We start from the raw sequence: 23,204 nt of genomic DNA, 5'->3' as shown, positions 1-23,204 counted from the left end.
AAGCAGAGCTGGAGGGATGAGACTGGGTCATTTCTTCCCCTGGGCTGACCACATGGGGAGTCAGAGACTTGGAGGAGCCCTGTGCAAATGGCAAGTTCTAGAAACAAATTACTCCTTGCCCTTGCAGGCCTTGAGTACTGGCACCTCTCTGCTGCTAATCAAAGTCTAGTACCTCTGTGCCCCTCCCCACTCTAAGTTTGCTCTTGGTCAGTCGACATTTAAGCCTTGTGAAATTGCCCTCAAATGACTTTGCGCAGTGTCCCTTTCCAACAGAGAGTGTGTCCCGAGATGTGTGCCTGACCCTATCGATTTCTCCTTCGAGATTCCAGATAAATCTTAAAAGTAGATGAACAGATAGAAGTATGCACATGACACTTAATTTATATTGACACATTCTTTCCCAAAGGTCACTGATGGCAACTTGTGCTTCCTCCTAGTAGGGCTTAAGAACTTTAACAACTGTTATTTTTTGCTTAAATGGTGAAATTTTGTTGTGCAAGCATATGGTGCTAAAACTCCTTGCCAGGAGGAGTCGTAAACAATGTCTGCCTCTTCTCCCAAGGTTCCAACAACAAATTGAAGCACCATTCTACCAAAATTCATTTTGGGAAACCAAAGAGTTCTTTGGGCTTCCTTAAGAGCATAAGGGAGGGATTACCTACAGGAGTTTGGGTATGCTTCCTTCCCCTTTTAAGCCTTTACCTAGGAGGCATGAGGGCTTCTCCACAACCCTATAGATGGAGATCCTCCACCAGTCTTCCCCCCCCTAGGTCTGTGATGCTCTTTTGCAAAGGGGCATAGCTCTGAACTCCCCAAGATGATGGTTATTTGCCTCATGGGGTAGTTACTTATAAGAGCATGAGAAGGGGTTGGGGATTTAGCTCAGTGGTAGAGCGCTTGCCTAGGAAGCGCAAGACCCTGGGTTCGGTCCCCAGCTCCGACAAAAAAAAATAAGAGCATGAGAACCTGAGTTCACGTCCCCTGAGTTCACATAAAGAGCTCCTTGGATGTCCATTATTGTGGTACTGGAGAAGAGGAGACAGGAGGATACCCAAGGATTGCCAGTCATCTAGAATAGCTGGTTGGTAGGGGCCAGGTTCAATGGGAAGCTATCTTCTAAAAGATTGAAAAGACACCCAAAATTGAACCCTGGCTTCTACATGTATGTGCATACTCAGACAGCTTCACAGACATAGACACACCTATAAACATGGACACACATATAAACAACATGGACACACACATGTAAACATGGACACACATATAAACAGGCATACATATAAACAGGGACACACACATATAAACAGACACACATATAAACAAGGACACACACATATAAACATGGACACACACCTATAAACATGAACACACATATGAACAGGCACACATATAAACATGGACACACATATAAACATAGACACATACCTATAAACATGAACACACATATAAACAAGGACACATATAAACATAGACATACACTACACCACACACATACACACACAGAGTCACAAAATAACATTTTTGAATATTTGAAATGCTTGTAAGCAAGACACAGATTATGTTTTAGTTTGTATACGAATGATTGCTAGAAAGAAGGAATGTTTTACGTACCTCGTTTATGGGTGACCATGCCTAATTTCAGCTTGGGACCAGAAGTGGTTTTGTTTTTGTTTTTGTTTGGTTTCTTATTCATTTGGAATCCAGAATAGTCACAGATACACAGTGAGATTTCTTGGAGACGAGACCCAAGTCCAGGCATGAAGCTGCTGACAGGCTTTATGGACAGTGCCTTAGTAGCTTCCCTTGTTGCTGACAGAGCGCCTGGTATAGCAATGTCAGGGAGAACAGCTGTAATTCGATCCATGGATCAGGGGAAGCAACATGTGGCAGAGAAGGTGTGAGTGCAGGACCAGACACTACCTGTAGTAGTGAGAGCTCACTTGCTTGCCTCTCAGCATGTCGGAAGACAAATAAAGGAGTGGGCTATCAGACCACAGCCACCTCCTCATTCACCACCTTTTATTTAGTGTAGGACCTCAGCCCAGGGAACAGTGCCACCCACATTCAGGGAACGCCTTACTTCCCTCTTTGGAAATGTCCGTCATCATTCTTATTCTCCCAACACATCTGTCATGTGCCTAACTATGTAGTTGTAAATCTAATCAGGTTGGTGATGGAGATAAACTATACTAAATCTACCCATGTCAACTGGAGATTCAGAAAAATTACTTTGAACCTTAATATCTCATCTCTAACCATCAAGTTTCACGTTTATTTCAGAATGCGAAATACTCCATCCCTGGGAGACCCTGTTGCTCATCCAGCTGTCTTAGTTACTTCCTCATTGCTGTGATAAAATACCCTGACCAAAACAAAGTAAGATAAGGCTTAGTTTGACTCACAATTCAGAGGGATACAGTCCATTACATCAGGAAAGAGACAGCAGGGAAGCCATTGCAGCAGGCCCTAGGGAAGGCATGGTAGCCAGAGAAGAAGGCTGCCTGGTTGCATACATAGGAAGCAGAACATGAGCAGGAAGTAGGATTGGACTATAAAGCCTCAAGGCCCACCCCCAGTGACATATTTTTCAGTGAAGTTCTACTTCCTAAAGGTTCTACAACTTTCCCACATGCAGCCACTAGCTGGTGGCTAAGTGTCAAAAGACCAAAATCTACGGGAAAATTTTCTCATTCAAGTCTGAACACCAACTGAAATAAGCAGTTGAGTCCATTACTTGTAGCTTCAGTCTTAGGCAGGCTTTCAGAATGTGCTCAGAACGTAGCCGTATTCTTCACCAGAATATAATATGTCTGTTTCCCGAGTAGATTCCTTCCCCTCTAAAACCTCATGAGCGTGACCTTCACTCTCTGCATGTTTACCAGCAGCCTGAGCTTATGAACCCCTGGTAGAATGACTCATTAGGCTCCGCCCACAGTATTCCAGGGTTTCATTGGTCCATAACTCTAAACTTTTCCACATCCTCTTAAGATTTTAAAATCTAGTCCCAGAAGCCTCTGAGGAACAACACCTAGTCATGTAGTCATAGAACCAACCTCACTTTTCAACACAACTTTTTCCATTTGTTTTCTTATCACTGTGACCCAATAAATATATGACAAGAGAACAAGGAGTTATTTTGGTGGGTGTGATGGTTTGAATATACTAGGTCCATGGGAAGTAAAACTATTAGGTGTGGCCTTGTTGGAGTAGGTATGGCCTTTTGGAGGAAGTCTGTCACTGTGGCAGGAGGCTTTGGGGTCATATGCTTAAGCTTCTCCCAGTGAGGAAGAGAGACCCTCCTCCTGTCTGCCTTTGGATCTAGGTGTAGAACTCTCAACTCCTTCTGCAGCACCACGTCTACCTGCACCCTGCCATGCTTTCCACTATGATGATAATGGACTGAACCTCTGAAACTGTAAGCCAGCCCCAATTAAATAGATGCCTTTATGTGTTGCCTTGGTCACAGTGTCTGTTCACAGCAATGCAAACCCTAACTAAGACAGTGGATAGGATGTCATGGAGGGAGTGGTTCAAGGCTGTGGCAATAGGCAGATAAAGTGGCTTGCTCACACCTCCTTGGACCATGAAACAGAGATAAAGCAGAAAACAGGGCTATCAATAAGCCTTAAGATACAGGAAACCCCTGTTCCCCAAGTGACTTACTATTACTCAGTTGACCAGGATTCTCAAAGGTTTCATGACCTCCCAAAATAGAGCTGCCAACTGAGGACCAAGCATTTAAAGGTATGAACCCAGGGAGGGTATTTCACATTTAAAACCTCAATGTACAGCTTGAAAAATGTTCATAAACATTGTTTTCAATGAACCTACATAGTGATCCTTCTCATTTTCACTTGTAGTGTTCTATGAACACTCAAAAACTTTTAGAATATGGATCATTTAAGATTTTGGATGTTTGGGGGTCCCAGCTATAATTGCTTTATAAAGGAGTAGCTAATGGTAACTAAAATTCTTCTTCTTCTTCTTCTTCTTCTTCTTCTTCTTCTTCTTCTTCTTCTTCTTCTTCTTCTTCTTCTTCTTCTTCCTATTATTATTATTATTATTATTATTATTTTATTGCAAAGCACTCTGGGTCTTTACATTTGCTATTTACTCACTCAAACCTTCACACATGTTCTGACTAATAAGCACATCCAACATCCTTTGAACCATGTCTGGTTGTAGCAGTAAATTATTTAAACTGCTTTGGCAGGTCAGAAGCACACTGCACCCACCCAAGAGCTCTCTGGATTCATGAAGGAGACACACATGCACACCCACACGCATATGCACACACATATGCACACATGCACGCGCACCACACATACACACAGACCAATTTTGATATGTCTTGATTAACTCAATGGTTGGGCATTTCTAATCCTCCCATAGCTAGCATACGTTCTCCCCTCCAAGTTTCCTGAGTCAACTTGCTAAATCAACATTTCATCTCTGCTACCTTGGACCCAATTTTACATCTAATCCCTCTAGTTCCCCTCATAGCACGTCTTCCTCTTCCTACCCCCACCCCCTTGGTCTCTTGCATACACAATCTAAAAGTCCCACCCTGTCTCCCTGCCTAGCTGGCTGTATAGCAATTCTTTATTATTAGTCAAAGCCAAACTGAGGTCAGGTACTCTCAGGTTTGGAAGCACAGCTTTTTGGAAGCAGAAATAAATTAGAACCAATCCCCAACATCTCACCTTTTCTGTCCAATTTTTGTTTTTATAAAGGCTCTTCTCTTAGATACAAATTGAGCATAACCATAACAATTATGTAAATTACGAAGTATGATATGTAATTAACATCTAGTCCGTCAATTTGTCAATTAAATAAAGCACTCTACCATCTATCCTAACTTAAAGAGCTTACAATTCTGTACTTGAGTTATGTTCTGATTTTAGCTTGCATTACCATCTGAAAACCATCCTTTGAAATCTATATCATCTTCCTCAATGCTAAACAACTTAAGTTTAATTATAAGACTAACTAGTCTTCAATCCTGCTAGAAATCTGAGAGTGAATTATTATCTGAATATGTAGGAAGCACAAAAACAAAGCTTCCAAACTTAAAAAAAAACTGCCGAGACAGCTGACTACTTGGTCAGTTCCCTAATTTCTGATAATGTTGGAGCATCTATCCTTGGTCTTCTGGCCCAGAATCATCTGACGGACCTTGAAATGAAACAGGAAATGTGAAGGACTAGTTTGCTCTGTCTTGGCAGAGCTAAGCTGTCAACTACCCTGCACTATGAGGTCTCTCCTGGACAGCATTTTTTGGTCTGTAGATGAATTGAGCAATTTTTGTCCAGTGGCTACCTTGCCATAACTGGAGCAACTCTATATGGAGGTTTTGATGCTCTAATTCTTCTTTGAACAGGATTGGGGAAGCTCTCAGTAGCAGACATGTCTCATTGTAAAGTGTTCTTTAATAATAACATTAAATGTCATATTCTGTAAATTTGTAATGTTTCTGAAGACTATCTATGTAAGGTATATCTGAACTGTCAAATCTTAACTACTCTTGGCTTTTTCTATTTGAGTAATATTGAAAACACTTTATTATAATTAAATCAGAATCTAACATAACCATGAGTTTACTCTCTGACACTTAACTTACATTACTTAATCATCCTAAACAGTTTGTAATAGCAGTTATTAGAAGGACTGGGTCTAAACCTTGTATTCTTTTTTTTTTTTTTTTTTTTGTTCTTTTTTTCGGAGCTGGGGACCGAACCCAGGGCTAAACCTTGTATTCTTAAGTTAGTTGCATAGGCACTATCTAAGAGTAGCAATTTTAATTTCAAATTTTATATCAATATAAGAAACTTATATCAGTGAAAACTTTAATTCTATATAAATATATAAATTCTGTACCAACATAAGAAGTTTTAACTTCAATTTTGTATAAATTATAAAGATTTATAGCAATGTAAGATTATAGCTTCAGAATGCTTTGTTCAAGAATAAATTTAATAATCCATCCTATTTCCTTCCTGTTCAAAATTATGACCATTCCAAATTATCCCTTAAAATGACAACCTAACTATAATTCATATAATAACCAAAACCAGACACCCAAACTCAAGAAATGGGACTGATGATTCTCCGTGGATTATTCCTGCTGAATAGGGGCAATGAAAAATTCTTTAAAGATGTGGGAAGGCATAGGAAAATTAGAAGAATTGGTTACACTTAAGAAAGCTAGCTTTAGCATCTGGCATCCAGTCTCTGTATGTTTAGAAAGCTCAGGATTTGACTGAAGTTTTGATTGGATCTGTCTGAAAGGTTGGATGAAGCAAAGCCATCTGGAATCATGAAACTGTTTTGGAAGCAATTCTCTGGAAATAGCTTCAGGAGGCAGGGGGCTGGAACAGCAGGTCATTTCAGCGTCCCTGAGGATGAATCTTGTCAGAGTTGTACATTCTGCAATATATGAATCTCACAATCAAAATTCTAGTACTATAAAGATATTTGTATGGATGGTGCAAGATGCAGAGGTCAATGAAGGCTGAAATTTTTGCTCCTTGTTTGAGCAAGTGAAAGACAACTGTCCTTTTTATGAGTTAATTTTATCAATAACCAATCATAATAAATCTTCATTCATGCAAGTGGAGGATGGCACGATGAATCTTAAGGATCCCATAACTCAACAAGATTTATTGTCTAATTTTAGCTGAAGTTTTGGCTAGAGACATTTTTACATCTAAGCCAGTTATTGTGCTGTTCCCATGTCAAAGAATCAGCAAATCAAGTTACCTGTCCTGTTTGATTTCTTCGAATCTTTCCTTTCTGTAGCCAAGATCTTCAGTGGGGTCTTCCCCTGTCATATCAGATCCTCATCATCTGGAAGAGGTCCAAAGTCTTTTCTCCTTTCCTGTCAACACAAATATAGAGCCTCTCCCTCAAAATAGCATGTCCTTTGTCCGGAAATTATTAAAGATATAGCATGATCTCTGTCTCCCAGAGGGATTTTAATATCATACATACCATCAAATATTTAATCATCTTCATTTTGATAATTAGAACAACACAAAGCAATTAAAGAAATATAAACAAGGGGCTGGAGAGGCTCAGTGGTTAAGAGCATTGACTGCTCTTCCAGGGGTCCTGAGTACAAATCCCAGCAACCACATGGTGGCTCACAACCATCCATAATGGGCATATGATGCCCTCTTCTGGTGTGTCTGAAGACAGCAACAGTGTACCCACATATATGAAACAAATAAATAAGTCTTTTTTTAAAAAAAGAAATATAAATAAATATTATCTGATGAGATAGTACTCCTCTGCTATCTCCTGTTTTGCTCTTACAAGATTAATTTTTAATAGTGAGATTAAGGCCTAAATTTCTACTCTCTGAGATAGGTTAGGCTACCTATCCCCTGCTTTTCCACCTATAATTTAAGACCAAAAGCTTCAATCATTTATTCATCGAAGTATACTTAAGTTCTCCCTTCTATGGAGATTACAATATCTATATATTAATATAAGTATTAGTATATAATATATAATATATATATATCCCTTCTCTTTATATAACTTGATTTAACATAAGCTTTTATTATCTGTCTGAGTTAAGTATTTTCTACTTGCCCCCTGCTCTTTGACCTGTAATTTAAGATCAAAAGCCTCAAAATAAATATTTATTCATCTATGTATACTTAAGAACATTTAAACATTATCATTATACTCCCTTCTATCCTTAAAAACAATTAAATCGAATTTAATATATCTCTATCCTTTACTTATCTGGTTGTGGGAGGCAGGCAACTTCTATTGTTGCCTCTCTCCACCTTCCTTGGAGCAGCCAGCCTGTCTGTTGGCATAGCAGGGGCTCGCAGGGGTTCCCAGGGGCTCTCTGAGCCCAAACTTTTTAAACTAGCAAACTTCAGGAAGAAATCTTCACTTTGGCTCAGGCAAAATCTGTAGCCTGTTAAGAAGCCAATTCTCCTCCCCTCCTCCTAATCTTATATCATGGCATGTGTGTATTCCACCCAAAATCTATAAATACATTTTAATAGTGAGTTCTTGCCTGCCGCATTGCACACCATCTGTGGCGGTAAATTAGTTAAACTGCTTTGGCTCCTGGTGGGTCACATGCGAGCTGCACCTGCCCAAGAGCTCTCTGGATTTGTGAATCACAAGCATGCACGCACGCACACACGCACACCAGCTATGTTTGATATGCCTTGAACTAGTTCAATGACTGGGCATTTCGAATCTTTCCACCCCCAGCTAGCATACATTCTCCCCTCCAATTTTCCTGAGTCAGCTTGCTAAATCAACATTTCATCTCTGCTACCTCAGATCCAGTTAGGGGAGTGGTCTCCAGGGCCATTTTCCCTAATTCCCTAATTCTTACATGGCTGGTTTGGTTCTTTCCTGAAGCTCTTACATCTAATCCCTCTGTTTCTCCTCATGGTGTTTCTGCCTCTTCCTCCCCCCTCCCTTGGTCTGTTGCCTACGAAATCTAAAACTTCTGTCCGCCCGGTTTTCCTGCTCAACCAATGGTTGTACTGCAACTCTCCACTATCAATTTAAGCCAGCTGGGGCAGGGACCCTCAGGTCTGGAAGCGCAGTTTTTTGGGAGCGGAAATAAGACCAAGCATTAGACCCAATCCCCAACATCTGAATCCTGTTTCTGATGCCCAGCCCCATCGCAAGCCTTGACTTTTATCCAGCGAGATGTGAGTTGGCATGATCTCATTTTATTGATGCTTCACGGTGTCAAGCAAAAATGGAAAAGTTAAAATTCCACTAGATAGACAAACTGTTCTCAGATACTCTCAATTCACATATCACAAACATTAAGGGCTTGGAAGGCCATTGGATACTATAAACAGCCCGGTAACACTTGAGCATTGTTCTACTACTTAGAGGGAAATGTTCGAGATTCATCACTCAGAGAAAAAGAGGGGTTGAGAAAACAAACATAAAAATCCCTTTCTAATTTCCATTTTAGAATAGAAGGAAGAATTTTGGGGGCAGAGCGTGGTCAGTGTTATGGTCTGTAAGCACGTGTCTCCTGGGAGAGGCCGTACTGCCAGACGAACCTGGCGCCTTGGTGGTTTGGACACTGTTCCCTCTCCCAGATTCCTCTCTTCGAAATAGAACATTCCTGCCTCCCCACACCCCGTCCTAACCTTTGCGCTTTCCATTCTCGGAGCATCAGCCTCACTCTTCTTGTTTTCTTGTTCCTTCCTCCTTTCTCCGATGAGATGAACAGTAGCAAGCAGCACTCCGTTCTCTTGGGTTAGCTCTGCCGTGGAGGAAAGTGGTTACTTTTGCAGAAGAACCAGATGCTATTTTTGTGCTCTGTGGCTTTGCAGGGATTTTTAGTTTTGCAAGAGGCTGTGTTTTATGTATTATAGCCTTAGATTTCAGCTTGTTGCACTGGATAGCCAAACCCTAGTTTTTAATTTCGTCCTGCTTTGGCTAGTAATGATGAGTCTGGAATTGGAAACTAGATTCAGAAGCAACTCTTCCTTTTATCCTTGAACAAGTTCCCCTTGTTCAGTCTCAAAAGGAGCTAAAGTTGAAGGAGGAGGAGGAGGAGGAGGAGGAGGAGGAGTTGGAGAGAAGAAGAAGAAGGAGGAGGAGGAGGAGGAGAAGAAGAAGAGGAAGAGGAAGAGGAAGAGGAAGAGGAAGAAGAAGAAGAAGAAGAGGAGGAGGAGGAGGAGGAGGAGGAGGAGGAAGAAGAAGAAGAAGAAGAGGAGGAGGAGGAAGAAGAAGAGGAAGAAGAAGAAGAAGAAGAAGATGAAGAAGAAGAAGAAGAAGAAGAAGAAGAAGAAGAAAAAGAAGAAGAAGAAGAAGAAGAAGAAGAAGAAGAAGAAGAAGAAGAAGAAGAAGAAGAAGAAGAAGAAGAAGAAGAAAGAAAGAAGTTGGGAGGAAAAGAATGACCCAATGCTCCAGTCCTATTGATGTCTGTGCCATCCATGGGTGTGGTCATCCAGATGTTCACTCCTCCAGATGTGCAGGCTTTCCCAGCTCCAAGCAGACCCACCTGTGCTGGGAGAACCCGAGGTGTTCTGAGGTCAAGGTGCTTGCCTTCAAGTCATAGTGTAAAACCCAAGGCAATCGTTCCCCGGCTGCTGGGTGTTCGGAATGTGGTTCTGTTGGGTCTGCACATCATCCTGGCTTTGGGCTCCCGGCAGAGAAGAGTCCACTTGTCCAAGGAAATGTCTGTAATACATGTTAAGTGGCCTGCGGGAGAGCCTTCTCATTTATTGGCTGAAACATTGAAATGGAAAACATGCAGCGAGCACTGGGGCCCCACAGACTCTGCTCCTTCCCAGGAAATGGGGTGAGGAGAGATGAAACAAACACGTGAAGCCAGGCGGCCCACATGCCTGGGTGTTTCACAATGCAAAAAGCATCTGTCAGGTGGAAGTCCTGGGCATGAGCATTGGAATTTACAGGGACAGATTGACTTCCGGTCTCTTGCCGGCCTTCCATTCCCACTGCTACGGGAATAAACTTTTCCATTAAGCAAGAAGAAATTCATCTCCGCTCGACAATGCTCACTTAAGGCATTGGATGCACACATCCTGAATGCCAGTGTCTGAGGCCAGAGATGAATAAGGCAGAGACCCCTACGTTCAAGGATCTTGCTCTGCAATGGGAAGGGGAAGCTGGAAACAATTGGCAGAGCCCCATGGTGTCTCTGAGAATAGAGAAACATCCAAAAGGACTTGGGGAGCAACCTGGGGGATGTGGCGGCCTATAAATGCAGAGCCCACCTCCAGCAGAAAGACAGAGCAAAGCTCTGACCCATAATTCTTCCTGTCTGAAAGAAAAGCAGGAATAGAAATGGAGAAGAGCCGGGGGAAAAGAAGGTCCAGCGACAGGCCCAAAGTGGGATCCAGCTCAAGGGGAGGCTCCAAGACCTGACACCATTACTGAGGCTATGGGGCACTCACAAAAAGGGACCCACCATGACTGCCCCGGAAAAGACCCAACAAGCAGCTGTAAGAGTCAGATGCAGATATGTGTACCCAACCAATGAACAGAAGCTGCTGGTCCCTCTGGTTGAATTAGGGAAAAGCTGGAGGAAGCTGAGGAGGAGGGCGACCCTGTAGGAGGACCAGCAGTCTCAACTAACCTAGACCCCTGACATCTCTTAGACACTGGATCACCAACCAGGCAGCAAACACCAGCTGAGATGACGCCTCCAACACATATAGAGCAGAGGACTGGCAGGTCTGGGTTCAGTCAGAGAAGAGGCACCTAACCTTCAAGAGACTCGAGGCCCCAAGAAGTTTAGAGGTCTGGTATGGTGGGCAGGGTGGGAACATCCTTGTGGAGATGGGGGTGGGTGGGGTGGGGTGAGGGGGCAGGAGGAGGTATGGGATGTGGAACAGTCTGAGGATGGACTGGGAGGGGAATAAAATCCAGAGTGTAGGGCTGGGGATTTGGCTCAGCGGTAGAGCGCTTGCCTAGTAAGCGCAAGGCCCTGGGTTCGGTCCCCAGCTCCGAAAAAAAGAAAAAAGAAAAAAAAAAAACCCAGAGTGTAAAAATTAAATAAATAATAAGAATAAATAAATAGTACTGGAAATTTGCTATTTGAGCCTAACAATGTTCCACTTTCTTTTCCTCTTTATAACATCACTTCACTTTTTACTTGGTCATTCACCCCTTTCACAAGCAGTTGTCTGTATCACTAGCCCAGGAAAGGGACCAGATTGATTAAAGCTTATTCTGGTGTCCCCTGTCCCACTGATCAGGGCCATTCAGGGTTCTCAGGGTATATAATCCAGTTCAGATTTGTGTATTCAGGATGGGGGGTGGAAGGAGGATTTGAAGGAAGAAGCTCAGTTGCTTTTTAAAAAGAAGTGCTGACAAAAATCAGCTCTCCTAGCCAGCTGAAGGTTCTCCAGGGATTCTTTGTTCTGTAGGAGAACCTTGTGGGGGAGGATGTCACTGAAGGTTGAGAACAAAAGGGAAAGGTCTCTGAGGTTTTGTGCTCTGGTTCAGGCATTACAAGCACTGTCTAAAAGCCATTGTGTAACTCAGAAGCTCTGCAGTTGGGTGGGCTGATAAGCCCTCTTTATTTTCTCAACTCCTATGGGTGGTCTTCCCTAATATTTGCTGTGATGGTTATTCCTGCTTGTCAACTTGGCTACATCTGGAATGAACTACAATCCAAAAGTGGAGGGCTCACCTGTGATCCAGATCTTATGTCTGGAGGACACAAGCTACTGACCTGGATTTTGACATGGAGATGTTGAGGCATAGTGGCCATGAAAAGCTTAGGCCCAGGCAACATGGTACATGCATTTAATCCCAGGAGACTGAGGCAAGCAGATCTGTGAGTTCAAGGTCAGCTGGGTACAAAGCAAATTCCAGATCCAGGTAGCTCAGAGGAGGGTCTTGAAGTCCAGGTCCACATTGACTCACTTCCTCCTACAAGGCCACGCCCATTCCAACAAGGCCACACCTCCAAATAGTGCCTCTCCCTGGGCCAAGTATATTCAAGCCACCACACTTGCATTCAAAGATAGAAGAATTTCTGCCAGTAACAGTCGCTAGCCATTGTGCAGCAAGTACCATGTGCTGATCACTCTGCTCCACACCTTCTACAATTTGCACCACAACCTTAGGAAAGAGAGCATCTCAGTCATATTTTACATATTAGAGAATTAAGATTTTTTTAGAAGATGAGGGTAGCTTAGTGGCAAAGCACTTGTGAAGCCCTGGGTTCAATCCACAGAACCACAAAACATAAATGAATCAGATTACACAGGTGGAATCAATTGCCCCAAAGCACAAAGAATATATTTGCATATTGCTAGGAGGTCCAGTCAAATGGGGACTGAAACTAGCTATTGGATTAAGTGAAGTGAAGTGCATCAGGAATCTTAGAGAAAACCTTTTGGGTGCATGTAGAGACTAATGGCTGAATTAAGTTCACTGGGGATGACTAGACATCAAGGAAAAGGAGGCGGCCATGTGAATAATATTTTGGAGAAATTTCAGCATAAATCATGTCCTCAAGCCTAAGTGAAATGTACTTGTGACCCAAAGTCAATTGAGGCTGTCTTAAAGTTTCAGAGGGTCAGTCCATTACCATCACAGTGGGAAGCATGGCGGCATGCAGGTAGACATGGTGCTGGAGTTGGCAAGAGTTCTACGTCTTGATCCAAAGTCAGCCAGGAGGAGACTATCTTCCCCAGGAAGCCAGGAGGAAAGTCTCTCTTTTACATGGGGTGGAGCTTGAGCTCTAGGAAACCTCAAAGACCACCTAAACAGTGACACACTTCCTCCAACAAGGCCACACCCCCTAATAGCGTCACTTCCCTTGGGCTACACATATTCAAATCACCACATTCACTCTAAACAAAGATCTGGCAAAGATCCATTCTCTTGATGCCCTATGAGATACTAGTCACAGTCATGTGTCTTTCTCCTATGACCAAATTAAAATCCATTTTTTGTATCTATTCATAGACTGAAACTCTAACAAAGGTATTTGACCAAGAGTCCTGCAGAGACTCTCGTGGCACTTGCCTCAGAAAATATACCACAAAGAAAGCAGGCAAGATAGAAGAATGAGAAGAACTATCGAAAGACGTGATACCAAATGGATGAGTATTCCTATGTTTATGTGTGTGTTCATATATGTGTATATTCATTTATAGGGGCAGAGGACATAAGGAGAAGGCAAACTATACACATAATTAAAATTTCACAAGCAAAGGAAGAATAAAATAATGTAAGAAATATTTGAAGACTTTAAGGCTAAAAGCTTTCTAAAATGAGATGTTAATACGTAGATTGAAGAGGATGATCATCTATCAATACACAGAACAGAGAGAGAGAGAGAGAGAGAGAGACAGAGACAGAGACAGAGACAGAGACAGAGACAGAGACAGAGACAGAGACAGAGAGATCCCAATCAGGATACTAGGAATAAACCCAGGCACATCATAATGAAATTTCAGTAAAACAAGCAAACCAAATCGAGGTAATTTCCAAAGACTCAACTGTTACATTGACAGCAATCAAGAAAGACAGCCACCTGAATGGCCCTGAGGGAGCCTGGAGAGCACAGAACAATAGTCCCAAGAGAAGCAACCCAACTGGATCTGACAGGAGATGCTGGTTAGTTGTGAGTTCTCTACACAGCTAGGTAGACCATAGAGACATGCTCACACTTAAACTGAGTTTGGGCCAAAAGACAAAATATTCTATGGGAAAACTGAAGCTGTAGAAAATACTGTAACCTGCCAAAGTGACAAAGCTGTAGCTAAATCTAGGCAAATATCTGTATTTTTGAAGGACTGACCAGTTACAAAAGAAAGCAATATTTTGTCAGTCTTGCAATTTGGTTTAGTGATAACTGAGATTAGCAGCAACAGTGTTCTGAACTTAAAGAAGAGGTTAAGGGTTGAAAAGTTCTAAATATTTTCCCTCACTCAGGAGAAATGTAGAATATAGATTAATATTAGACTTTTAATTATATTATAATTGATTATATTAAGCTCCAACTAGACCAAGATCCACCCTTCTGCCATATCCTCCTCTTCCCTGCTTTGTTTCCTCTCTGTTTGTATGTCTGTCTCTGTCTCTGTCCTCTCTCTGTCTCTGTCTCTGTCCCTGTCTCTGTCCTCTCTTTGTCACTCTCTCTCTCCCTCTCTGTCTCTCTCCGTCTCTTCCAAAGAGACTATGCTGAAGTAGATGTCCTGGTCCTCTGCCTTTTACAGTCTTTCTCATGCCCTTTCTTGCCCAGACCTTAAGTGTTAGAGTAATGGAAAAGAGCTAACACTAGTGGATCATGGATTGTAGGATGATATTCTTTACTTCCTGCTTTCTTATGATGGGTTTCAGTACTTCTCAATTTTATAAAATGGGTCTATAATGCTTTATATTTAAAAAGCCGTAAAAAAATTAAAGCAGCAATTGCCATCGGTGGTGTGAGAAGCTAATTAATTCTGGAGTCTGATAAAGGCAGTAGAAGAGTTGTCTGTACTAGGAGACATAGAGACACGTAAAACTCAGTAACATTAAGGCCATCTCCAAAATTAAAATTCTAAGTGCTTGATGTGTTATTTTTGTCCATCCAGATTTCTCTTCTCTTTTTTCTTTTCTTTTTTCTCCTTCTTTTCTTCCTTCATTTCTTTTCTTCTTACCCCTTCCCCATCTCCTCCCCTCCTTCTCTGTTCTTCTCTTCCTCCTCCTCATCTTTTTTCCTCCTCTTCCTCCTCCTTCTCTTTCTCTAGTACTTGAGATCAAAGGACTGTCTTACACATGCCAGGCAAATACTCCAGTACTGACTCTCATGTCTACCTTCCCAGTTCACTCTTGTGAGTTGTAAAATCAGGAAAGTCTTCAGGAACATAAGTCACCCAGCCCTGGGGTCTATACAGCGTCCCTCTGCACTTTGGAATCTACTTGGGAACTTGTGTGTCATAGCAGTCTGTCTTCTACTGGGATGCACCAAATTTGAGCCCTGCTCTGCACCCCATGCGCTGTATGATCTTGGGGGAAATTCACTGAGGTCAATTCCCTAACATCTAACTATGTAAGGGAATACAATACAGGGCAGGGCTGGAAGTAATAACTTCCCTGAAGAATGTTAGGAAACTCCCTGACTGCTCTGGGACACTGTGTGAGTAAGGGCCAAACTTCACCAAAGACCAAGTGGACTCTTGCCCAGTGACTTAGGTTTGTCAAGGGAGAAGAATAAAGGGGTGGCCTGAACACAAGTTGAAACAGCTGTCTCTGGCTCCAAGAGTGCAAGGCTAGGCTAGAATTCTCACATCCTGAAGGGTTACCAAGCTTGCTCAGCAGAGGCCACCAGACCTTGAGTGTGATGCTAAGACCTGAATCCTAAGTGCACTGTGCCTGCTCCAACTCTACAGTAGTGGGAGACATTTTGTTGACTCTGGGATGACCTCCACCCTAGATGGGGGAAAACAGTTTCTTCTGTCTCTAGCTTCTTTCCAAATAGGTGTAGGTATAAGACATACTCTGGTGTACTATAACCACCAGAGTATACTATCTTGTTGGAATTTAAAATAAACCTCCAGAAATACATACTGGATGCTTGAACTGCTTTCCTAAATAAATAATCATGTACCTTCTGTTTTAACACCCCCTGGAGCCCAAGAATTGCATGCTTATCTTGGTCACCTATCATGTTATTTTTCTTTCATGACCCAAAAACCCCTCAGTGGTCATGAGCGAAACTCATCTTCTTGGAGCTCTTTGCTTCTAGGTCATAGAATGACCATGTTATTTAGGATTCTCATCAGTTTCATAGTTTAGACTAAGTGCACCCTGACTATGTGGCTAAGCTGGGACACTCTCCTGGTTAAATAAGACATAAGATTATCTCAGAGTCAACTAGGTCAGTTCTAGTCTCCCTTCCTTAAAAACAAAACAGAACTGGTATCTAAGAAAACTTAGGTTACTTCCTAGATTAATCAAGGGAGTTGTTTTCTTTAGTAGGAAGGACAATGAGGCCAAGAACTGGTGATTTGGGGGGGACTACGTATGCTAGAGAGAACCAGTTGACTCCCAAGATCTAACCCTTCTGTTCTGATGGCTATCGGGGAGAAAGCAATTGGAAGCATTGTGAAACATGAATTCTTCTGAAAGGACTCGTCATGAGCTACATGAATTATGACACATATGCTGTGGTTTTACTTGCATTATAGAAGCCTTAAACATTGGGAAGTTTTGGCCACGCAGTACAGTGCTGCACACTGTGTGGATTCTGCAGTCTGCAGTTGGGCTGGTTTCCTCAGAATATTCCAGGAAGCATATAAAAGTCAGATTGCTGGGTGTCACCTCTTAGTCTTTAAGAGGCCTAGAGCATTTGTACTCTGGAAAGCTCTGGAAGCATTTTTACATGATGAACCAGAATGAAAACAAGGAACAAGAGTACCAGTTTTGGGGGTTAGGGATTTAGCTCAGTGGTAGAGCAGTTGCCTAGCCAAAAAAAAAAAAAAAAAGAGTACCAGTTTTGGTACTAGTCATACCCCTATTCCATTACTTTGTCTCAGATTTATTCTAGGCACAGAAGAACCAGCTGTAAACATACAATGCACACATCACACACACACACATACACACACACACACACATACATATCACACACACATACACACATCACACACATATACATACACATCACACATACACACATCACACACATATACATACACATCACACATACACACATCACACTCATACACATACACATCACACATACACACATCACACACAATACACACATCACACACACATAGCACATATACATCATACATATCACACACATATACACACATCACATACATCATCACACACACACATCACACTCATCGCATACATCACACGTCACACATATACAGACATCACACACATGTCACAGACACACACCACAAATGACATTAAAGTCAACCAAATTTTTGGTCCATGGCTGGTCTATGTGATTTAAGTTCTTGATGTCTTCATTTCCAACACTATAAAAAGAGGATGGCGTTACCTCCATCACGGGGCTGTTAGAATGTTAAAATAAGTAAATATGTGTGAAGAGTTTGCCTCAGAGGCCGTGGTACTTGACAAATCGTATCTAAAACAGCAAGTTAAAGCTAGAAATGGGAAAGAAAGGTTGGGAGGGTCATCCCATGGAGATGTGGAAAGACCGATTGTCCTATCCACGTTTAGCCATAACCCATGCTTTGGGACTTTCAGTGACCTTCCTTCACACTCTTTGGTCTCATGTGGACACTGAGGGACCTATGTATGAAGATAAACATTAATGTTCTATAAGCAGTCACTCAAGCGTACTTCAAAACTGGCAACTGCAGCCGGATCCATGGTTGGCTTTCTTCTGAACCGTCTGAGCTGCTGGCATTCACTCTGACATGGCGCCTAAGGGCAACCACACAATCCCAGATACAAGATGAAGTTGGAGCCCCACAGTCAAAGGAATGACAAGAGAATTCAAGAGGAAAAGAATTGGGTTAGTGCTTTTTTTGTTCAACTTGTGGTACACAGCAGATCCAGGAGCAGGCCCTTGTCCCTGCCACATGAGGTCAGATAGGAAGGGGATGGAGAGAGAAGTGGGAAGAACACATAGGACAAGAACATGGGGAGAGGTCAGGGATGTAGGGGAAGCTGAGAAACGCTCAGTGTGTGTCAACATCAGAGATTGTAATGAGGGCATCTTGGCCAAGATCATGATTCACTGTCCAAAACAGGGCTGGGCCTCTTGTTACTGGGAGAATACCACAGTTTTGTTTTTGTTTTGTTTTTTACATTATTCCCCAACTTTTCTCCTACACTTATGGGTGTCACTCTGTATTTATTACATAAAGTGTCAAAGGCCTCCGCTTATGTATCCTCGAGGGCCAGAGTATTGGTGGTGATGGAGAGAGAAGCCAGGAGCTGGGAAATGGAACAGTTCTGGGAAACACCCACAGGACAGATTCTGGGAGAGAGGCTTCTGCTCCCTCTGTTCACACAACCTCAGTCCAGATCCCCAAAGAGAAGCAAACATTGAAATGAATTTGCGTGGACTCCACAGTTGAACATAGCCAGGCTTTGTCCAATCAGTAGCCTGTTGGAGACTGCTCTTCTAGTCAACTCTGTGACATTCTATTGCATGTATGAGTAGTGAACAGACTTGTTCTACAAAGGGACCAGATGGCAAGTACTTCTAGCCTTGCAAGTCAACCTGTCCTGGTGGCTTGAATCTGAACTTTCAACTAAGGTATAGGACAAAATAAAGTACATTATATAGCTGTGTTTGTATCCTAGGATGGTGCATAAGTGCTGACCTTCAATAACACACAGTAGAGGTTTTGGAGATGGCCTAGCAAGTAAGAACATATGCTACACAAGCATGAAGCCCTAAATTTAAATCACAATCCCCATATACAAAGCACAGCATGGCCACTCACATATATGTAACCCCATTGGTGGGGCTTGTTAGGCCATTAGCCTAGCTCCTGCTTCACTGAGAGATTCTGACCAATGCAATAAGATAGTGATAGAGAGGGATATCTGATGTCTTTCTATGACACTTATATACACCACACAGATAGATGCATACAACACTTGTATGCAACACACACACACACACACACACACACGAGAGAGAGAGAGAGAGAGAGAGAGAGAGAGAGAGAGAGAGAGAGAGAGAGAGAGAGAAATCAGTTAGTGGACCAGACAGGGTGCTGGTGAAAAATGGCAGTCCCTGGAATTCTATGATATAGCATCCTTTGCCTGCCCAGTGACACCAACAAGGTAGCCTGGCTTGCAAGCATCATAGCAATAAAGAAATAATGTTGAAACCTGTCTGACCCTAATCCCCTCAGGAAGATAAATGTTTAGTACTCAGATATGAGGCTTCAAAGGCCCCCAAGTGACCACATAGGATGTGGTGTACTTCATCATATTTTAATTTATTTCTCTAACATGTGTGACGTAGAATTAACTCTCCAATCTTCTAATGGGTTTGCTGGACCAGGAATCCTCCTACAGTTCAGTTTGAGCTCATTTCTGGATCTCTGAACTACCTGAGGCCTAACAGGTTCCTGGAGTTCTGAGTTCAGGTTTTAGTTGTCTCACAGAGACACAAGGTTTGGAGAGCATCATTGTTTCACAGTGGCTTTATATAAGAAGTGTGAACTATCTCAGTTCTCCGAACTGTGATTTAGGTGTCATCAGTGGCCCATGAGAGAGAGGTCTCAAGTCAGACACAACTGAACACTGTGCACATAACCATTAGGAAAACATACGACATAGAAAAGGTGTGTTAACAATAGTATAAAAGGTCCTTTAAGTGAAATTACTTAAGACAGTAGGTTTGTTCATTGAACAGACACTCACTAAGTCAACAAGAGTGCAAGTTACAGATGACATATAGTGACTAAGTCACTTGGGGAAGCTTCAAGTTGGTATGGGAGCATGGTGATGCCTTGGAGACCTGAATGGAGCGTCTGATTTACTGCCGATTCCCTGCCAGAAATAAATGGTCAATGCGTCCTCGCGACAGATAGAGGGACAGATGACGAGTGGATTGGCAAAGGCTGAAAGAGATAAATTCAGATGGTTTGTACCCATGGCTGGATGAGGAAGTGGCTGGGATAATTAACCCTGGCCTTGTGGATTTGTAAGGCCTTATTTGGGTGTTAGAAAGGATGAGGCGTGGTGTCAGAATTGTCATTGATTTCAAGGCTCAAGGTAAATGGAAGTGGGGGAGGGGACATTCTCCTTCTAAAGTCTTGTCTGGATGCTAAGCCTTCCATCCTGCTGCAGTTACACTGATCAGCAGGGACAACAGGCAGAGGAAAGGCATGCTGAGCTGAAGTCAGTTCTGTTGCCCACAGTGAAATGTCAGTCTTAGACATAGGCATTTGCAACAGATATTTAATGACAGGAACAAAGGTGCAAATAACTGTCTCTAGCTAGACATGCTTCCACCTCAAGTGTGAGCTTTGAGTTTGGTTATGAGAAAGGCAACTTACAGACACAGTCCACAAATATAGAGGATGTAGGGCCAGTGGCCATCACATGACACAGGGATGTGATTATGTTAGGCTACCTTGCTGGGGTAGAAAGTCCCATCTCAGGTCAGATTACAGTAGGGGCTGTTGCATTGGAAGAGGGATGATGTCTGACAAAAACTTTCTTTGTAATCATTATGCTGTCTAACTTTGGGTGGAGGAATAAAATGTGGCATGCAGAAGCCAGTTTTTGCAAACCTAGGATGCACCCTTCTGATTTCATCTGCCGCTTTCATGGTGAGTACTGAAGTCATCGCTTTTATCATGCACACTTGGGGGAGGAAACCCTAGTAGCTGATGCCTCAGGATGGTAATTTCTCCCAGCAGAGATGGTAAGAGAATAGTACCAAAGGCCCAGCTGCGTGCGCAGACCTCAGATCCTGTTTCCTGGCATATCTTACCCTCCTTATGCGCCCCAGTTTGCAGATCTGAAAAACACGTTGAAGCAATCACAAGGCGGTTGGGACAATCCGATGAGCTCATTAAGGCAAGGCACCTAGGAAAGGGTCTGGCTTACAGGAAGCACTCACCGAAGGGAGCACAGTGTCATTCTGCGTATGTACAATTGTACCAGAAACTTCCACATCAGGAATCTTAGACTCCTCAGAAGACAGAGGTTATTCTTAGTTTCCAGACACTAGGTCAAGTGAATCACCAAGGTCTAACAGTAGCAGACACGGGGACAAACGAGCTCCAGGTTCTTCAATGTCTTAGCAGTGACTTAGATGCAACTTAATTAGTCAATCGAAAGCTGTGTTCATCACACTGTGGCGCACCGCAGCTTCCACAACCAGATGTTGTTTGTGCTTCACTTTGCTTATTTTTTTGCGTGTTTTTTCTTTGGGGGAGCGGGTTGGGAGGGCAGAGGATGAATATGACGGGTCGGGGAGAGGAGCGGAACTGGGGAGCACGATGTGAAACTCACAAAGAATCGATAGAAACTTTAAAAAGGGGGTGCAAAACGTCCGTACCGTGGAATATAATATAAAGATCGACCTAACTGCATTTGCATTTAATTTAGTGTAATAGAGAGTGAATTTGGACTTTCTCTGGCTCTATCCCCTCGGCCAGCACCACCCCCGCCTTGTGGCAGCTATCAAAGGCCTGGTGATCTGATTTGATCCCTAGAACTCACATGAACATGAAAGGAGGCCAAGTACAGAGTTGTCTTCTGACCTCCCCATGTAGACCATAGCACATCCCCCACTCACTCATCCCACCCTCCACACACACAGAGAGAGAGAGAGAGAGAGAGAGAGAGAGAGAGAGAGAGTAAAACGAAAAAAAATTGATTTGTTAACATTAAGCAACACAAAATAAAAACATTTCCTCTGTCCCCTACATTGTGGTCAGAAGGTGTACGAGGGATAATTTAGTGAGAAGGGATATCCCATGGTGTCCCTTGCAAGAAATGGGCCCCTGGTCTCCTGAGACCAACTCAGAGGCTGACACTGCTAGAGGCAGCGGGAAATCCCAGAGCTTGCCTTCTGGATGCTGGCTTCCTTTAGGCTCACCGAGGCCTGTGGACCTTAACCAGGCCTCATTCTCCGAGAAAGGAGCAGGAGGGATGGAGACATGTTTGTTAGGAAAGTGAAAGGAGAAAGAGATGCTCTCCTGGTGACTTTTGATCTTCTTTAGAAAGGGAAACAGTAGCCTGTCCCAGGTGAGGGGAGAGGGGAAAAGTTAAGATGGACTAAGAAAACTGACTGGCACATAAAGAAGAAGCCAGACAAGAGGCAGTGAACATGGCCTCTTTTAAAAAAAAAATCTAAAACCAGTCTTTTTCAAGTAGCTTCAACACTTGAAGCATCAGTCTGCGGGCTCCACGGCCCTGTGGAGGGCAAGGGTGAGCTCATTCAATGGTGCCTGGATTCATTCACCCCAGTAAACCAACGATACATGAGAAGTCCTCTGGACCCTAAGACACAGCCATGGCTGAGATAAATGATGTTCCTATTGTCGGAGAATTGTACTCTCATGGAGAAGACAAATGAGATGGACACATGTGGGTACAGAGGGCAGTTCAGAGATCTCTTGCCGAAGAACAGGCCAGAGACACCAGACTTGGGATTGGATGCATGGAGGGGACCCAAGAACACAGGACATTGGCCTGAAAGATGTGAGCAGCTAGAGGTAGCAAGACTGAACAAGATCCTAAGAACAGTAGGCAGACAGGTGGGCTAGGCGGTGTTAGCATCTCTTCCAGGCTCTATCCCACCGTTACCTGGCAACAGCCAGGTATGCCTGACTCAGTATAAAGGAGGCTGTTTGCCCCCTCCTCACTTTCTTACTCTCTGCCCCTTCTCTCCCTGCCCCTTCTCCCTCTCTCCACATGTTCCTGGCCAGCCTCCTCCTCCTCCTTGTCATCCTCCTCGTCCTCCTCTTCCTTCATCCTCCTCTTCCTTCCTCTTTCTTCTCTCTCTCTCTCTCCCTCTCCCTCTCCCTCTCTCTGCCTCTCTCTATCTTTACACCCTCCTCAATTCCCCTTCCCATGCCCTGAATAAACTCTATTCCGTACTGTATCTGTCCTATAGCCGATACCTCCAGGGAAAGGGATGCCTCAGCACGGGCCCACAGAGATTCAGATATCCATCTACCTCTGTTTAGTGAATCTTCCTTGCAAGAAAACATGCAAACTCTTCATCCTAAATCGCTTTAGATTGAACCGTTGTCATCGCACTCTGC

The 23,204-nt window shown here is 43.1% G+C and overlaps 1 long non-coding RNA gene across 2 annotated transcripts in view; it reads right to left on the bottom strand.

Moving 5' to 3' along the window:
- Positions 1-1,960: 1,960 nt before the first annotated feature.
- Positions 1,961-23,204, bottom strand: part of LOC120093543 (uncharacterized) — an 86,249-nt gene continuing 65,005 nt past the window's right edge. The window contains exons 2-4 of one of the 2 annotated variants that reach the window (XR_015625183.1): positions 9,147-9,262; positions 6,760-6,877; positions 1,961-4,045 (exon numbers count right to left, since the gene is read on the bottom strand). This is a non-coding gene — a long non-coding RNA (uncharacterized LOC120093543). The remainder of the gene's footprint in view (positions 4,046-6,759; positions 6,878-9,146; positions 9,263-23,204) is intronic. The other variant, XR_015625184.1, reaches the window with a different exon arrangement.

This window comes from Rattus norvegicus, chromosome 7 (assembly GCF_021556685.1).
Source record: "Rattus norvegicus strain SHRSP/BbbUtx chromosome 7, alternate assembly SHRSP_T2T, whole genome shotgun sequence".
In the NCBI taxonomy this organism is placed as follows: Eukaryota; Metazoa; Chordata; class Mammalia; order Rodentia; family Muridae; genus Rattus; species Rattus norvegicus.
Note: the sequence above shows the minus strand (reverse complement) of the source record. Positions and strands in the feature narration are given on the sequence as shown.